Source organism: Cataglyphis hispanica, chromosome 12 (genome assembly GCF_021464435.1).
Source record: "Cataglyphis hispanica isolate Lineage 1 chromosome 12, ULB_Chis1_1.0, whole genome shotgun sequence".
Classification (NCBI taxonomy): domain Eukaryota; kingdom Metazoa; phylum Arthropoda; class Insecta; order Hymenoptera; family Formicidae; genus Cataglyphis; species Cataglyphis hispanica.
The window spans coordinates 2,463,094-2,483,199 of record NC_065965.1 but is presented as its reverse complement, the minus strand read 5'-3'; the positions used below and the strand labels follow the sequence as shown (position 1 = coordinate 2,483,199).

The window sequence follows — 20,106 nt, the reverse complement described above, 5'->3', positions numbered from 1 at the left end:
TTGCATCAAGAAATCTTTGCGAAAATATTATATAATAGTGCATATAATAAAATTTTAACATACTCAAAGAGATATCGGAATCAGTCGTATGCGATTGCTATTAGATGGCGAATGAGCATTGGCCTGAGCAAATAAGATTAAAGTATGTTGTATTGTATCATATAACCGAACTTTAATGTATAGACATTGACACCCTGATTCTGACGTAATAATTACGATTACGTCATTGAACAGAATATATTATGCGATCTAAGCAGTCTTAGGAGATTGGCTTTGATGTCTAAGGAGACTAAGAGCATGTGTTATTAGTATATTATGCTGTTTACGTGGTAAATGCGGAGACTAATTAATTTCCTATACAGATTTAATCGACCGCTAGTTTGTCGCTGCGCATCCCATAATTATCTATGATTCGATTATTTTGTTACATTTTCAAAGATGACTGCCTCATAATTATATATTAATATTAATATTATTTTTATTTTAAAAAATATTTCTTTATATAGTTCTTTATTTCTGAAAATAGTTCATTATTTATTCGAAAATCTTATTTTATATCAAATTTTATTGATAAATTAATTATTTATCAATAATTTTTAGAACAAATATAATATTGCTACAATAAAAGATTATTTGTATGTTTATTTATTTATTTTGCATAAATATATAGTTATATTACTATTTGTTTTGTTTTTTCAAAATTTGAATTATTCGAACAATTTGATCAATTGAAAATTCATATTCTAAACTATTAAAAAAAAAAAAAAATGAACCTATTTATCATAATTTGCATGTTGCTAAAAAAATCTTCTTGATCGAAAAAGAAAATCAAATTGTCGTGGTTAATCACAAAGTTCAGATCAATAACTTACAACGGTCCCTTCCACAGTATCTAAAGATTGCTCCAATGTCTTCGTTCTCTTTCATTTGAAATTCCTCGTTACGGATCGAAGTGACAGCGAGGGGCTATTTCACGTCGAATTCAGCTTACCCTTGTCAAGTCTCATCGTCTATATTCAACCGCCTGCCGAATTGGCTCGACTTCATGAACCGTCGAGTCGACGCGACGTGTAGTCGGGATATTTTTCGTGACTCGAAGAAGCAGGAACAAGCACGATTTCCATAATCGATCACAGGAAGAAGCGCACGCTCCTGTCAGAGAAGACTTTTACTTCGCCGAGGGATCGGCGCCTTGTTTCTTCTCTCGTTTTGAGATACCGCCTTCTTTTTCCCTCCATCAAACGTGCGCTTTTTCCCAATTTTCTTCGGTTATTTCCCGAGAGAAAAATCATCATCTCCCGATAGAAATCTCCAAGATCCACGACCGTATGTCCTGTACTGATTATTTAGGTTCCGACAAAATTACGATTTCCTGTATCGAGTGTCCCGACCATAGTTTCTTTCCGCTTTTTTCTTTTCCCTTCATCTCCGCTCCCTCGTAAAATTGATATGACATAAAGCCAACGACAGCTTGTTAAAGTTGAAAACAACGAGGAATGACAACTACATATATACATTTTTGATATTTACATTTTGCCCATCAAACTAATTAAGACACGATGAATCATTCACGGCGTATTTAAGATGCTTAGTAGCTTCTCTTTCAGATTAAACCTTCCAGGTATTGAGCCCTCCCACCAACAAGGTGTACAAACTGGGAGGGTTATATTATATAATTTTGTAATAAATAATATATAATTTATCTTATAATTAACAGATATATACATATATTGCATCTTTCTTCGTTGACAAAAAAAATATAAATAATATAATCAAAAAACAAAGCACCGAGCAATTTGTCTCGCTAACAAGTCCTTTTTTAATAAACAAATAATAAAGAAATAAATGCGTGTCTCAAAATATAATTCGATGTTACATGAAGTAAACCAACCATTCCATTCGTATGTCGCTGCTTGAATGATAGAATAATAATGACAACAACATGTTAATGTTATGAAAGTCAAAGATCATATAATTTTTAATTTATTGTATGCCACCCAAATATATAATATTATATAATAATAAATTTACGCCGAATATATTCTGTACATTACATTTCAAATTAATTTTGTTGAATAAGAGCTTTATCATAAAATATATAAAATATAAAATATAACGTTTATTTAAAGAATACAATTTTTAATATCTAGAACAAAAAACTATTTATTTATTATTTACTCTAACTTGTTTTAATACAATATATATATGTTGAATTATGTATTTATAATATATTATTTTATAATTAATTTATAAACACACCTAATTCAATCCCTGTTGAAATTATATATTATAATATCTTTTAATTAGGAATGCAATAATAATGATATTTGAGTTATTCTTCCGTATCTACTATAGTAAATGACAAGGTAATAAATTATAGATTAATTACAAATTAACAATATTAATTACTTCAATGTATTAAATAACAATTAGCATAGCAGTATGGAAACATCAAATTCATATAGCATATTAAATATATTTTTATTTCATATATTTGTCTTGCAAAATGCATTACATTAAAAACTACTTTTATCTTTTATATTTTTTATTATTACCTTTATATTTTAATGTAAACTATATTAAAAATAAATAAATTCTTATATTGATATATATATATGAAATTAATATATATTTATAAAATTAATATATTCTATAATTTTCTATAAAAAATTGTTTAATTTGAGATTATCGTTAATAAATATCAATATATTGCAAATGTACACATATGTATTATAGAATATAATAATTTTTTCAACTCAATATATAATTTTGAAGGTAGAAAATCCATAAAGAAAAGAAGCGAAAGATAGTGAAGAAATCGCGAATTGCGGAATGTTTTCTATGAAAAGATGTTCAACTATTTTCATGTTAAAAAAAAAATCAGGATTTTTGCTTTCTTGAAAAATGGGATTTGTGTCAAAACGTATCATAAAAGGTTCGAAAATGACGACACACTGAAAACACATTGTCGCACAGCGAAAATAAATGGAATGTCGCGAGCAGTGAAGAACCTCAGTAGTCATTGACATGCGTTATCAGACAACTGTCGCCTAGTTCTCTGACCAATTTTTATTTGTTTCTCTGAGATTTATCTTGGGTTTCCAATAACCGAATAGCTGTCTCGTATATTTCTGATCTAATTTACAGATTTTATCTTTGTGTTAGTATCAAGATTGTGATTCAAGCGCGACATTTAAGAATAATTAATTACAATTTTTAAGTAATGTTACAAACGTTTTTTAGTTACGTGGCTTGTTAAATTCTTAAATGTTCGAAAAAATTAAGAATAATTAATTGGTCAATTCTTTACTTTATTCTTTAAAATTTTTAATAATTATAGCTAATATAATAATTAATTATTATAATGATTAATTGCTCTGTATAATTTAACACAACTCAGAATCTCACATTTAGAGTAAAATTTTATATTTTATAAGTAAAAAGGAGATTATAATATTCATTTCAATTGCTTCCAGAGTTATATCTTTCATTGCATGATATATCCACTTCACTCTTTTATAACGACACTCACTTACATTTTCATAAAAATGGTCGTCAAATGGTATTTTCCGGCATGCAATTTTCGCGTAGAGCTGCAGAGGTAGTCGCGATGCATCAGAAAAAAGAAAAGGAAGGGGTAAGAGAAACGACTCGGGGTAAATGAGTAAAAAGGAAGGAAGCAGAGAAAAATATAAGAGAACGTCAGTAACGACTAACGCGAGAAGAGAAGGACGGCATCTTTTAGTAATTACCCGCCTCCGGAGGGCGCATTACTCTTTGTCGGCCGACATACCTTGGATCTTATCGTTGAGAGAGAAGGAGAGAGAAAGCAATAGTGAAGTAAAGGATAGAACTGCAGAACCGGAAACCACTTTTGTGCAATAGGATGAGGAATCAGACGAGGGGCAAGAGAATAGAGGTCGGTTGCAGCCTTTACTGTACTGGACAAGATTGCGTCGGACGACATTTTCATCCTCACCCTTGTCTATTCCATAAACGCCTACTTCGTTCTGTATAATAACAATGATTTTAAATAACAAACATTAACATTTTAACAAGTATAAACGAGTATCATTAATATCATAATTAATTATTGATACTTCCTTGTCAATAAAAAAAGCTTATCAAGAAAATTTTTTTCTAAATTTTGTCTTTATTAATTTTGCGAAAAGAGTTATCGATAACACTTATTTTTATTAATAATAGCAATAAGCTCAAAGTTCTAACGATTAAGGTGAAAACTGTGGATATTGGTGTTCAAATTTTTTATTGTGAAATTTTAATAATAAATATTAAAAATATACGTTTCAGACCTATATTGCTCCTTGGCTCTTATTTGCCGGTTTTTCCACATATTTATTTTTATTTTATATCAGTAAAAATTAAAATAAAATAATTAAAATAATAATTAAATAATATGTTTTTAGATAAAACTGTTTCTGCAATCGTTCGGAAATAGAGCAACAAGTATAGTGTAGTGAAGGAAAGTTGGAATCGATCCTTAAGCTTTAAGTACATTCTAAACGTCCGTGCAGAATCTCCGCGGAACTATAAGATGATAGCTTTCATCCGTTCGTTGCTATCATTACCGAGAAACGTATTCAAAATTACTAGCTCGTAACTATTCACGTTTTCAGCATCCTTCGTGTGTAACCTCCGATAATGAGATCGTAGCAAAATGATTGATCGTATTATACATGCGACGTCATTGATCTTTAATAGTGGATACGACAGCAAGTCTTAATCTTGCAAGACGTTCTACATGAATGACAATAAAAATGTCAAATAAAAGCGAAAGATTAATAACTCTCATGTTGGTAAAATTAATCTATTGAAAAGTGTGTGTTGCGTCGATGCATATATCTAATATTTCTTTAATTCAAATAGATTCAATAAAAATAGCAGTCAGATAATAAGAATTATGAAAATATACAAATTTTAATAAGTTTTTAATAAATTTTGATATTATTTTTATTGCATTGCAATTTTCTTAATAGCCTGTGTTATAGAGTGTCTCCCAAATGCAATTTATACAATATATTGTTTGTATTCATCGTAAATCTATTAATCCAAATTATTTTATATTTTAAAAATTTACATTTATTATACATACATACATATATATATATATATATATATATATATATATATATCACATACACACACACACACACACACACACACACACACACACACACACACTAATATTTAGATAAAATAAAAACCTTTTTTTTATTTATAGAAAGTGTAAAGCATTAAACATATAATTTTGACGTATATGTTTAATCTTTCATATAAATACGAGAGAAAGAAATATTTTTAGAACACATATCGTGTTTAAAATAACATACGCAAAATTTAAAATAACATACGCATACTGTGAGATAGAAGCAAAATTGTGCCACTTGTACTACTTGACTGCTGACGCAACAAGTAGTACAAGTCAGTATCGAGATGGAAACCGCAAATCTTCGTGCGGTATATACTTCCGACGTACACATCTCGTGTCACTGCGAAATCTCAGGGATAAAAGTTCGCGAGAGCTGAGCATTTTTATCGCCGGCATATTCCGCCGTCAGTGGTGTTTCTCCTCCACAGCCATATAAAAGCGTATGCGTTTTACGTTGCAACGACTTTTTGTAAAATAGGAATCCATTCGCAGGGTTATAATCCATCATTAAATATTTTTTATTAATCATCTTATATAAAGCATCAATTAATAAATTAAAAATAAATTAATTAAATACAAAGTAAAATTTTTGTTTTGTTAATTTATGAAGAAATAACACTCGTACTGTGTCACTTTCTATTTTTCTTTTTTTTTTACATTGCCTCTATCAGTGTTAATTATATCAAGATATTCATAAAACTCTCATTCGCCTTAATTTGATTATTTATATTAGAAAAATGCCTTTTAAATTGGAATATACATAATGTGTATAAATAAAATAATTTGTTGCAGAGAGGAAAGTTACGAAAGTATCATTGATAGTATAACAAAATTAAAACTCTCTCTATAAACTATAAACGCCAATGCGGAATCATGAATCATTGATCAACTACTCAATGTGATATGAACAGCCAAATATATACTATTTTCACTTCAGCGCATAAACGAATTTACCATCGGTAAGAGATTCTGAGCAATTCGTCTGAATAGTTGATTACTAAAACGTGAAAAGTAGATTAAGCTCTGTCAGTGATTGCATTTAGCTCTATGCAATATGGAATAAATGCCAATGTAAATTATTAATAGACAAACGGAAAAAAAATGATTTATTATAGTCAACAAATAGTCGATAAAACGCTAAAACTTTTAATTTTATATCAAATTCGTTCTCAACAAAAACACATAAATATTATCGTTATATTATTTTTCATTGTTTGTCAATATTTTTCATCTGAAAAGCAAATTCTCTTTACGCGAAATCGCGATGCAAGTGTAAAACATACATATTATTATTCATAGAAAACAACGTCGTGGTACACGTGATCTAAAAAATTGAAAATATTTTATCGCAAGTGCCAAATGAAAAATTTGAACGGCGTTCATTGTGCGCCGGACTACATTATAAAGAAAAGACATATCATCACAGAGATAGGTTGCATTCCCAAGAGAGAGTTGCAAGACGCACGGATGTGCACGTCAGAATGTATCATAGGTTGCGCCATTTCGTACATGCCATTACTAGCGTCCAAGAGAAGTCCCTTCGGCTACAGGCAACTACAATATATATATACAATATCCGGCCTTGATAACGGTTGAAGATACAGACGAGACTGCTCGTTTTAAGCTCACTCGCGCGTCCGTTTCTCTCTCGCATTTCCGTTCGTACTCTCATCCCGCAAATGGAGGCAAGGCATTATTTCCACGCGGAAGCGAAAGACACCCCTACGCAGCCCCACGCTTGAATGGATCGCGGTGAATCTGAAGTCTGAAAGCCCCCGTTTATTTCGCATGCTACGCGTTGCATCATGCGGAATGTACCGGGGAATGCACCGCAGACGGCGTTCGCGCAATTGCATGTCGCCGTAATGCGATATTCGTAATGCGAGCAGACGAGGACCGTATGTAGAATTTGGGCAAAAATAGCGAAATTCCAGACCAGATAGGTATTTTGGTGTGCATATTTCTCATTATATAGCAATACGTAATATTGAACATTTATATAATTATCGATAAAGAAAAAAATATTATCTATTATCGCATAGTTCAATGTGGAATAATTTTTAACCAGAAATTTTCACAGTTCAAAAAAAGATTCTTTTTAACCCCAGTTTCTTAAAGTCTCAGAAAAAAATATTATAGACATTTTATTGCGTACATATAAAGCTGTATGAGATTTTTTACATGTTCATTCAAGTTTCTAAAAGGTTAAACAATATTCCTCCAATTATTGCATATTATATTGTTGTATTTAAATTTGTTTTTAAAACGTATGGCAAATTACATCGCGTGCTAAATATATACAGACATAAAATATAAAGATAATATATTTTTAAATTTTGTTATTCAATGTTACATATATAGATATTAGTATAAATTATTTTACGTTATATATATTTACGTTATTGTATCGTATCGTATTCACCAATATGGTTAAAACGTTAACATGTGTCGTAGAGCATATTTACAATTCTCGTTTTACGTGTGAAAATAATTTATAGTCAGTAAATTGTGTGCAAATAAATCTCGGTAAAACGGTTCGATTTATCACAGGTTGTCTCATCACTTGTTCCATAAATCTGCATATATGCATAAACAATTAATAAAATTTATATCTCGCAGCTAAAAAAAGTGCTGCGACCATAACTCTGCAATTATATAACCATTTACACAGTAATGTTTTCCGATAAAGTAATTTGTGTGTGCGTAAGAGAAGGAAAACGAGAAATTTTTGATCTATATTATCGAGAGAAAGATTATGTACGTAATCATCATCAAACTTAATTGCAATTGTCACATATTACAAAATATATATAACAAGATATATAGCAAGATATATAACAAGATATATATAACAAGATATAATACGTTTAATTTTACAAATAAGCTAATCTTAATTAAAAAGTTAAGTTCTATTACTTCTGTAAGAAATAAGTACAAAGGTTTAAAAGCGACGTGGCTTTACTTTTCTCTATGTTCACTGTCACGTAAACTTTTAATTACTACTTTATCCTACAAATTATAAAATCAGCTGCCACGAACTGAAGCTCTGTAATTTTCTTACCTTACATTCTCTTTAACTTGCTTCCTTATTCTTTGATCGACTCTTAGAAGAAACGTATTATTTTTTTTTCCTCTCAAAAGCAATTTAATTGTAAAGCTTTCTGACGTGTAAGACCTAAAGAAAGAAGCGTTCATGTTTCTCGTGTGCTTGATCAACGAGGAGAAAGCGCACTTTATTGTTCTCGTTAATATTTTTAAATTGCGGCAGTAACAAATCGACGCAACATTACTCCGGTAATACTTACCGTAATATTATTACCTGACGAAACATGCGCAGATGATAAAATTAACGTTAATTGGATGCGCATTGGTGTTGCTTTCCGCATAATCCTAATTGATCTCGACAATGCAATTCAAATCTCCGAGGCTCTCGCATAGCGACAAATATCGCTAAGTTATAATTATAAAAGAAAACGCACACATGGAAAAACTGTATCGTTAAAAAAAAAAAGGAGCGAAAAAGAGAAAGCATGTTGCAAAAGACATTTCATGCAGACAGTCACATTATGCAGTTCCATAAGTCGCGCAGTAGCATTTGAACATCTCTCTCCTTGATTCGTTTCTTTCCAGCCACCACAAACAGCTTTCTTTTAATTTGCCTCGGGATCTTTATTCCGCAAATATCCTGCACGAGTAGAGGTCGAGAAACATCGTGAAAAATGCGGAAAGAAAGAGAGATAAGACACGAAAGCACAGAGAACAGCATTACCTAGTTTTCGTTCGTTTTCGCCAATCACAAAGCGACTGTCTCCTCCCATATTCTTAATTTACCTGCTATCTAAATCCGCTGTCTGGATCAACATCCAACACGCCAGATAGCCTGTGTCCCAGCACAAGGAACGTCATTAAATTCCCTCCTTTACAGTTTTATCCCCCTTCAGACTGTCGCTCTATCTGCAATTTCCCCTCCGTCTCTGACTTGTTCGTTTTCTCTTCTTTCCTCTCTCCTTTACTTTACGAAACTAAGAGCATCGTGTTTCTTATCTTAATTCTTGGCCCGAATCTCATGGCGAGACGTGACATTCCAACTTGTGCCCTTCGTTTCGGTCGCAATTTTCGAAGGTGGACAACAACTTTCGTAGGCCTAAGCCAGAAAGAGAACTTTATTTCTTCAATAATACTAACTTTATTCAAGGCGCCGTATTCTTACTTTTACGATACTCCCGCTTAACAAAATTTTATTTTCGTATTCGGCTGGCTTCCATTGCTAAAGATACGATGAGGCACAAGGGCAAGGACAAGAACGAGGCGAGAAAAATGAGCCGGTGAAATAATTACGAAGACACAAGAACAAAACTAATACTTTTTCAGAAGCACTTTGAGAATTAAACTAATCCGCAATTTGAAATCTTTTATCATATAATATACTTTTATACACATACCCGTGTGATTTATTAAAATTTTCTCAAGCGCCTTATGTTTAACAAGATAAGCTATACAGATAATATTTAATATTTAATTATCATAAATTATATTATATATGAAGCGGTCTTTTATGTATTAAAAATGAAATACTTTCTCAAATTGAAAAAGAATGAATTAAGTTAATGTGTAAAAAATTTATTTAAAAAAATTACAATTTAAGATTATTTATGAGAAATTATATTAAACATTATATCAAAAAATGTAATCAACTTATCAACAATCTCTAATAAATATATATTAAATATACTAAATATAAAAATATAATATAAACTTTTGAGAGAAAATATATCATATTTTATTCAAAAATATTTTATTCTTTTTTGTCTACGTGAATAATAAATGCCTTGCTTTAAATTTCTATTAAATTTTTCAATGTGTTTGTAAAAATGCCATTTGTAGTCAGGCCGATGCCAAGTTTAAGGCTACATTGACCGCAACTCAGATACGATTCTTGCTCAGGCACGAAAACTTTAAGAGATCGACGATGCCCAGGAAAGAGCATTTACGAGTTGCTCCATGACAGCCGACAGTGCTTTACGATGCGAGATTCAATCGCAAAGGAAATGACTAGCCCGTTTCGGATAACGCACACGATTTATTCACATAATAAACAAACGCGTACACTCTGCTTGCTTACAAAAAATTCAGACGAATGAATATATAAATTTATTATCCTTTTTAATATATAATATACTTTTTTACGTATATTCTTTTGAAATACATTATCCTTTTCAATATAGTATACTATTTTATATATACTAATTTTAATTTATGTAAGATATTATATATTGCAAAATTAAAATTTTTATTTAAATAAAATATTATAAAATTTATTTTATATTTTAGTTAAATAAAAATTTTATTTTATTTATTTTATAATTTATTTTTATTTAAATATATTTTATTAAATAAAAAAATAATAATATAGAACATTATAAAAATAGATTAAAATACTGTATGAGTGTTTTAACGCGCCTTAACAATGCAAAATTTTGATTGATAGCGAAATAACTGTCCGTTTGTCTCTCTGGTTCGCTGCAATCTTCGAATATAAAGCAAAATATACTGCTCCGCTGTGAGGCAAATAATGATTACGTACTCCGTACAATTCCGCTTCAGTCGGAATCCAGTAATTTCATAGAATAATGTTTACATATCATTCAATTGTAACCTCAAGCACTAGTGAGAAGCGGTTGTAGTCATTGTAAGTTAGCCCACTAATTAAACTCGTCACCACAGATCCGGCTTTAATGCACTTGTGTTATAAATCGAATTGTTGATATAGCAAATATAGTATACATATAATACGTCAAAATACCAATTTTAACATTTAATACGCACATGTTTATACATTCATATTAAAGGATATATTAATCAAAATGATATATTAAATGACATAATTAATCAAAGATTAAAACTAAAAATAAATTAGATTTTTTATTAAATAATAATATAAAACAATTAATAAATTAAGATAAGATAAAAGCTTCTTCCTAAGATATTCTGCTCACGATATCTTATAAAAAAATAACAGAAATTAATAAATCCAGTGTTTCGCGCAGCAAATATCTTTCAATACGATTTATGTACAAGCATTGTCGCTCGCGCTTGGTGAGAATAAGCACAAATTGACAAATTTGATTATATTTTTTACAACAATAATAAATCAAAAGTTTGCTAAAAGGTTGACATCAACCATGTTCAATATAACTTTATCTAAAGTATTTATAAATCGTCCGAGTTCTCTAGTTTGCATCATTGTGAAATATCGGTGGTCAATTTTACCCTAAATCGTTTGAAAGATTTATGTATTAGGGATGAATCTCTTGTCGATATTCGAAGATAAAAAAACAAAAGTATTTGCTATACGGTTCTTTCGTATGATCCCACACATTATCAATTGTTTAAATATTATTAAAACATTATTGTTATTTTTCAGATAGAGAATATCGCAAAAATCGAGCAATTACTTTGAATTATAAATATCAAAAGTCAGATTTAATGACGATTAATATAATCAATAACTGTTTAGCTATAATGCAATAGAAATATACAAACCGCGGCGAATCGAACTCTTTGAAAAGATATGTTTTGCACATCTTCAAAAAAATGCAAATATTTTTTAACAACATAAAAAAATCACTCAAACATTTGTACGTATTTTATCAAATAAATCTGTATACTTTCTTTTAAATATTTATCGAGAAAATAGAGTTTACTCTGTCTAAACAAATAGCGAATTTCGATATTCACAACAGAATGACAAACACAAATAGTTATCTATTTCTATGGCGTTACACGTGTTTAAATATTGAAGTGCCAATTAGTGAATATAACATGTAATTGAATGACGTGTGTAATTGTTAAATGTTTATATCGCCAGTCATACTTTATTGTATTGATAATTGTACGAAGATATGTTACATCGATGATTACAGATTTGACACGCTTATATGCTAACGCAACGTTAACGAAACGTGATTACGAGACGCCCATCTCGTTAACAAATTAGCTTGAGCGGTTTTTGTCGGGATTACCACCGATTGCAAATTCCATCAATCCGATATTCGTTATCAGCTCTCAAATATGCGCGCGCGCAAACGCGTATATTGCTTTAATGTAGGTATACACACACGGTCGCTCAGATAGAATTTCTCATACCTTTCTCGCGTTACATTTCCTCGTGTCCGACAACTGACCCGTGAAATTAAACTTGAACAGAGTAAGACGAGTCGGCCTGTTTTACCGAGTAATCTAACATGTCCATGCCTTTGTAATAAAGCTTCCAATTACTCGAACATATAGGCGAAGAAAAAACAATATTTACCAGAAAGAGAAAGAAAGAGGAAGACTAATTTTAAAAAGTTGTCAAAAGAAAAACCAATTTTGAAGTTTTAAAATTTAATATCAACAAAAAGTGTTATAATTTGCATTTATTTTAAGATAATTCAAAATAAAATTTCGACTTTTGTAATCAAATATTTAACGCAGATATTTATAAAATTAAATTTTATTCAACAAGCAGGTTATTGGCAACGTTTTTCGGGACGAATTAAGGGATTGATTTCAATGACATGGTTTCCATTACAATGTGCGTTGATACATGCTAATTTAAAACTTTGTCGAGACTCATTATTATATTCCGCACAGGCGGCCGTTGCCGGAAGCGAGCTCACTTGGAAGTTATAGTGCTAATCGATCCACGCACGAGCAAGAACAGAATGGCCGAATGCAAAAGCGAGAAACGTTGATGCTATAATCGAGCGAAACTGGGCAACTGGCTCTCTACCGCATTGCGTAAAATAAACGTACTAGTCATAACAACCTCGGCGACGTGGGAAACGGTAGAAATGCGCCCAAACTCTCTCGATAATTGAAGCGATTATGTAAATGTGCAATTTCAAGCAGTGCAACAATCCATGTATAACTTCCGAAACGTGAATCATAGTTGCTAACTGATGGGATAGACGCTTATAATTTACCTTTTGCGTTAACTTCTCAAGGGTTTGCGGTAATATTCTTATAGTGATCGAGATATTATTTGTGATAAAAAAAAGGCACAAATTTTCTTACATTGATTGCCATAATTATTTGAATATAAAAACAATTAATTGATTAAGCAATAATCTCATCAATTTGACTATAGATTAATTATGCGTTAATAAATTGTGATCAAATGATTATGTAATGTTTGTATAAACGATTAATCGCGCATGTCCCGAGTAATATTCTGACACTGAATAGTAATTGAATTATTTCTTTTTCAATCTCTTTCAATTATCAATGATTAAATGTATCCAACAAAATGAGTTACGTAAAAAAATTGTTATTATTATATTATAGTACAATATATTATTCTTGCTATTTAATTTTTATTATTTATTTATTTTTTTGTATCGTTTAAACTTATTAGTCTTTTAGCTTTTAACTGCTAATATTTATTTCAATTATGCTCTGCAAAAAAGCATTAATATAATTAACTGTTGCTTATTTTTATTACTTTTTTTACTGATGTTTATTTATCACAAGAACTCTTTTATTACAAAAAATAATTTAATGTATTTTTAAATAGTCTTTTTTATGAATATTAATTTATTATATTCAAAATTAAAAATAGAATTATAAATCTTTATTACAATAAAATTTATATGTATATTATATGCTAAATATTGTATAACATGTTTAAAACAATTCAAAAAATAAAAAACCGATAGAATAGAATCGCGAAATTGTGTTTGGAATGAGATTGAATCATGGTGTCCTGAAATTCCAATTACGGCGAACGCATCGTATAGTTTTGGGGGAGTAGAGAACTTGAAGCAGCTTGCGAGAAGTAGTCAGGTTTGACGTACGAGTAAGACGAGAAGAGGACACGCAAAAGATGGTTCGAGATGATCAAAGATTCGAAGAGGGTGGAAGATCGAGAGGCCTTTTTTGTCTCTAGGGAGGGAGACAAGGTACCCTATCGATCTTCAGAATTCACACGCGAGATCCTTCATTCTCGGCGGAATCAACGAGTGGTAGGAGAGAAAGTGATAGAAGGAAGGAAGGGTAAAAATAAGGACGCGGTCACAGCACCGGCAAGTGCTTCTCCGAGAGTGAAGTGGGATGGAGACACCGCGACAGAGAAAAAAGAACGTAAGTCGTTCGAGAGACAAAGAGGAGATTCATCGCTGGCAACTTGCCGCAGTTTTTTTTCCTTGTGGTGAGAACTTCCTTGCCGGTATCTTTCCGGAGTTCGATCCGGAAGGTTTCACGATATCGATTATAACTATAAGGTATTGTTAGATTTTTACTTTTTTTTTATTTTCTCCTTGGTTTAGCCCTGTGTGATCGTAACTTTTTCGCATTTCTTTGATATATGTTACTCTGAAAATTTAAGATCAATATTTCTTCATTTTATTACGATTTATGAAGAATTAATATAAAAATCATATCAAAAAAATAATGATTTAAAAAAGAATGAAAACGTAGTATAAATATTTTTAATTAAAACCAACACATGTAATTCTGTAATAAAAAATAACTTATTAAAAATAGAATTATTTTTTTGTGCAAAATAATATGCTAAACATATGTCATATAGGTATATACTCTAATGTAAGATATTTGATAACTCTATACATATCGATAAATGTCGTGGATCGTATCAGCTCGAGTTCTGCTGGAGAGATACTTAGAGCGTCTTAGAGTGTGAATTTCACCTACACAGTGTGCATTTCGTCTCCTGTCGAAGCTACGAAACTTTCGGCCCACTGCCGACATGGAAACTATTTCATACCACCAAAACGATAGAAAGTTCTTGAAATATTTAAGGGACTTGAAAATAAATCGTGGCAAGTATTATTGCGTGGTGAAACTTTTGGCTGAGTTCGAAACTTCAGTAATGTTTCGCCAAAGTTCACGCGTAGTAAGCCGTCGTTTAACGTAAAAAAAGGGGCCAACTCTTAATGGCGCGAAAGAAAATGCTCGGGTGAGATGAAATGCTACGTAATCTTAAAATTTGAGATATCTTTCGAGCACCTCACAAAACATACAATTTTTTATTTTGAATTATTTTTTTTGTCGTCAAATTTATATTTTTAAAAAATGACAAAATATTTATTGAAAGAACAATGATTTTTTACACCACCTTCAAAATTAAATTTTTATATTATATTTTACATAATTTAAAAAAAAATGTTTATAATATTTGAAATATTATATATAGTTTAATTATATATTGTTGCAGTTTTCTGATTATGTATAATAATAACATCCGTGTAATATGTGTGTATATGTGTGTATGATAAAATGAGCAAAGAAAAACGAGCAAAAAGAGCTATTATTATTTAATAATTGTTGTTAAAATAAAGTATCTCTTTGCAGAGTGTGCAGTAACTAAATCAGTATTACCTCACAGCGGCGTTCTTTAAAGGCTTGCGTTCAATAGAGATGTCGATCGGGAATTTTTTCGTACTAAAGATTGTTGTTGATGACATGGAAAAGCCGATATCGAAGTGAGCAAAGAGCCGTGAGTCGCTTTTTCCACATAGGAAATATATTTATAGTGTATAGCGCCAGAGTTAAGCCCCATACACATCACTAGGTCACTGTGTTAGCGCTGTAACATCTAACAATAAGTTACAATCAATATGGTGCCGTTGTAAACGATATAATTTTAGCAAACAAGAGAGAAAGAGAGAGAGAGAGAGAGAGAGAGAGAGAGAGAGAGAGAGGGTGGAAAGGACATTTTCTCAAACAAACTTATTGTTAGTTATACTATAATTTATGTATATAGCATTATGCATATATTTATTTCACATTTCTATTTTTTTCTTTTACAAATTTAATAATTTATGCCTTGAATGGTTTAATTCTTTAACATAGAATCGAAAAATTTTGATTCATTAAGCTGTAAATTATGTATGAGTAATTAATAACGTTGATGTTTTAAAATCCTTTAATGATATTTGCAAACTCTTTTAATAAAATATTGCAACTATAAAAGGTCACAATATGTGTAATTAAAATAATAATACCGATGATAATGACAAATTATTATCATCAAAATAATATCGTTTTTTGATCAACTGCTCATAAATTAAGAACAAGAGGATATCAAACGGATTAATCAACAGAGAAGTAGAGGCAATTTCTTCGTTCGATTTACTCAGTAACTTGCGAAGATTCTCTGCATCGAAAGGCCAATTTTAACTTTATATCAACTAAGTTTGCGGCTTCATCTACGACGAATCCTTCTTTTCATGCATGTAGGCAAAGCATGAGCGATACTGTTTGTAAATTTGCTAACATAAAACTTGTCAACAATCTAAGGGGATTTAAGAGAATGAGATAATCGCTTCAAACTTTAATATTGCAAATCTGAAGATTTATTTGTTTATAATACTTTAAAAGTGACGCGATGAAAGCATTTGTTAACAATTATTTTTCTGATAAAAACTGATGTGTAAATAATGTTAAAATAATTAAATATATCATTCAGTAATTATTTGCTCATTTAAAATGTTCCTCTTAATGAAAGTTCACTTGTATTTCAAAGTTATAATAACTTACAAATATGCAAATAATTCAAACATCAAATGTATAATATGTAAATAAAAAATGTCGTATCATAATGCTTCTAAGAAGTTAACATTAACTTTTAACGAAAGAGTCGACTTCTCATATTAGTTACTTAAAGTTGCTTCAACATACTTTAAACTTTTACACACATATCGTGTATATTAATTAAAAGTTAATAATCACGACAACAGACTTATGCATTTCTCTGGTTCTTAAACGATTATGGTTCTCTGATCGAGATCGTTTTAAGCAAGGTTCTGATAATGCGTACAAATTTTAAAAAGTACAAAATTTAATTTCTTAAACAAAATATATTTTAAATTTAATCTTTGGCGCTAACATAAAATAAAGTTTATTTTTAGAGAAAATACACAATATCTTTATGTGTATGTTTGTTTTGTAGCATTTTTACACTTCTGATCCTCGCACGCCATGCAATTGCACTCCACAAAGTGACAACGACAGACGTAAAGCCTTGACACGCGGTATCATTTGATTTTCCTTTTGTCACGACTGTTTACTGCGGAGACGCGACTCGACGTATCGACACGACTAACGGTATTATTGAGGATCGCGTTTCGATGAACGCATCTCCCGTTCGTCTGCATGAAACGCCGATCGACGTCAGCTCGGCTCACACACCGTTGTATTTTTGTTCATCGACTATCCTGCGGCCGATAGCGCGTCACCGCATCGCGCCTGACAGACGGATGCGGACTGATTGATTGAATTCCATTTTACTTCGCTATATACGAACACTGTGTAATATTAAAAAAAAATTATAGAAATTACGCGGAATCCTCCATGTGGTGTGGATAAACATCTAAATACATTTGTCAATATTTAATTACAAAAATAAAAAAAAAAAAATATTAATATTATAAAATAAGTGTCTTATCTTTTTTTCTTATCATAAATTTTACTTTTATAGTTTTTTTAGAAGAAGTGTGTATGTCGATTTTGGAAAGCAATTTTCTAAATGTTAATTATTTGCTCTTGAAAAAAAAATCATTTTCTAAAAGAAAATAAGACGGTATTTTAAAATAGTATTCTAATCTAACAAAAAACAATTTTTTTGTAATAAATTTATTTAATAAATTTTTAAATAAATCTGCAAATATAAATTTGCATTTTAAACTCTTAATTAAAGAGTAAATCGAAAAGTTCGTTAATGTCTTTTTTCTGAATTATAAGACTTTAAAATTATTATGACAATAATTATTATTAATCATTATTATTGCAACGCTAATATTAGATATTATGATTATTACATTTTTTTTTCTTTCAGAGATGTCGTCTCTCGTAATTGTCTGATAAATACCGAGCGAGTAATGAAACTCGGAGACTTTGATATGACGAGACCAATATATGAGAACAATTATTATAAATTTAATCGAAAGGGTAAGAGTCTGTTTGTTTTTAAAGCACTATAATTTCATAAAAGAATGTATTGGCAAATTTTTATTTTACCTAAGCATGCTACCAGTAAGATGAATGTCGCCGGAGAATCGCTGGCACTAGGTATCTTCACGCCAGCATCCGATGTCTGGTCTTACGAGGTAATGCTCTATGAGATTGTTACATTCGGCAGTTCCTCTTTTCAAGGGATGAGCAATAATGAAATACTCTCGCATGTGAAGGCTGGTAACTGTCTCACCATAATTGTCTCGCCGGAAAAACTGAAAATGCAGCAGTAAGAAGTTATTATAACGACGTAACTCGATGATTATAGCATCTTGTTTAGCGCAATTCCGCTATATTCTATATTTCTATATTTATAGCGAAAGTTTAATGTATTCTTGTTGGAATGTGGACCACACGAAGAGATCATCGGCGTCGGAGATTGTTAATTTTCTGGTGACGAATCCTCGCATCATCTCGCCATTCCTCTGTCGAGTGACAATTTAATCTAATCTGGATATACATATTTTCGAATACAAATTTATGTATTTCTAGCAACATTAGGGAATAGAATATTATTTGTAAAATAGTTTGGAAAAAATTCTGTAAGAAAAGTTTATATATAATTAAGAATTTTATATTTAAATTTTATTCGTACGCAAAAATTTTTTCCTCGCCTCTCTTAAAAGAAATAAATTTTCTGAAATGAATATTCCCGAAGGGATAAAAAGATATGGACATTAATTTTCACTTAAAATATATGTATAAATGCTTCTCTAGATATGATTATTACGTTTATTGTTTGCGTGGAAAATAAATGAGAGGACATGAAATGATCGGAAAATGATTAAGAGATATCAATACATGAACTTAAAGCTTAACACGTATCTATATCATCGAGTATCATTGATCTTCCGCCTCTTCCCGTATCGAAAGAGAAAATCGGCAAATTGACTTGCACACATTCTTACTTAAGAATGTGCGAACGTGGTTATCCGATTGTTCTCCGTAGAGCTGATCAGAAGTTTGTCGAAAGTTATGTGACCGTTATTACAATAAAATTCTAGTGAGAGAAAAGATATTTATATCTACAATCGATTATATATGATTGTGATAGAGAGAAAAATAAATGATTAATCAAATATAACAAATAAATTTACTCACACACTAACAAATGTTCGTAAGCATCGAGAGCATTCTCATTGTCAGTCATTTCGCTTTGGCAACACGTAGATTCAAATCAATCACAAGAACATATCTAGTCACGAATTGGCGTAAATAATTAACAATACAAATATGTAACGAAAAAAATAATCGCTCGCAACTTGTACGACATTCCCGATCACTCCCGATACTCGACAGGACTAGTTTTTGGCGGGAGAAATGCGCGCGAAACGCCGACCGACGATTGTGACATCTCTCGACTTACACCAAATTTAAAGTATTTATATGATTGACTTCTTCTTGACCGCTTTCCCGATAATTCGTTTCTCTAGCGGTCGCGCAGCGCTAATAGCGTTATCAGCTTTTTGTCTTTTTATCGACGTGGTTACTTATCGACTTATCTTGATCCAATTTGCGACGCAATTTATTTATATTGCAACTAACCGCGCAAATCCAGATAAATTTACATCGATGTAAATTTCTCGTATATGCATACATTTCAGTCGATAATTGTGATAGAGAGATAAATAAATGAACAATCAAATATAGCAAATTTACTCACCTGTTAATAAATGTTCGTAAGCATTTAGAGCATCGTCGTTTGTCAATCGACTTTAGTAACATATAGATTCGAATTAATGACAAAAATACATCTAGTTACGATTTGACACGTTAACGATACGAATACGAAATAAGAAAAATGATCGCTTGCGACATTATATGACACTCGCGATATTGACAGGACTAGTTTTTGGCGGGAGAAATGCACGCGAAATTATTTCCGCGATTATTATGGTATCTCTAAACTAACATCAAATCTA

At 30.8% G+C, this 20,106-nt stretch overlaps 1 protein-coding gene across 2 annotated transcripts in view; it reads right to left on the bottom strand.

Moving 5' to 3' along the window:
• Positions 1 to 20,106, bottom strand: part of LOC126853286 (neural cell adhesion molecule 1-like) — a 347,428-nt gene that overhangs the window by 148,378 nt on the left and 178,944 nt on the right. The window lies entirely within an intron of this gene.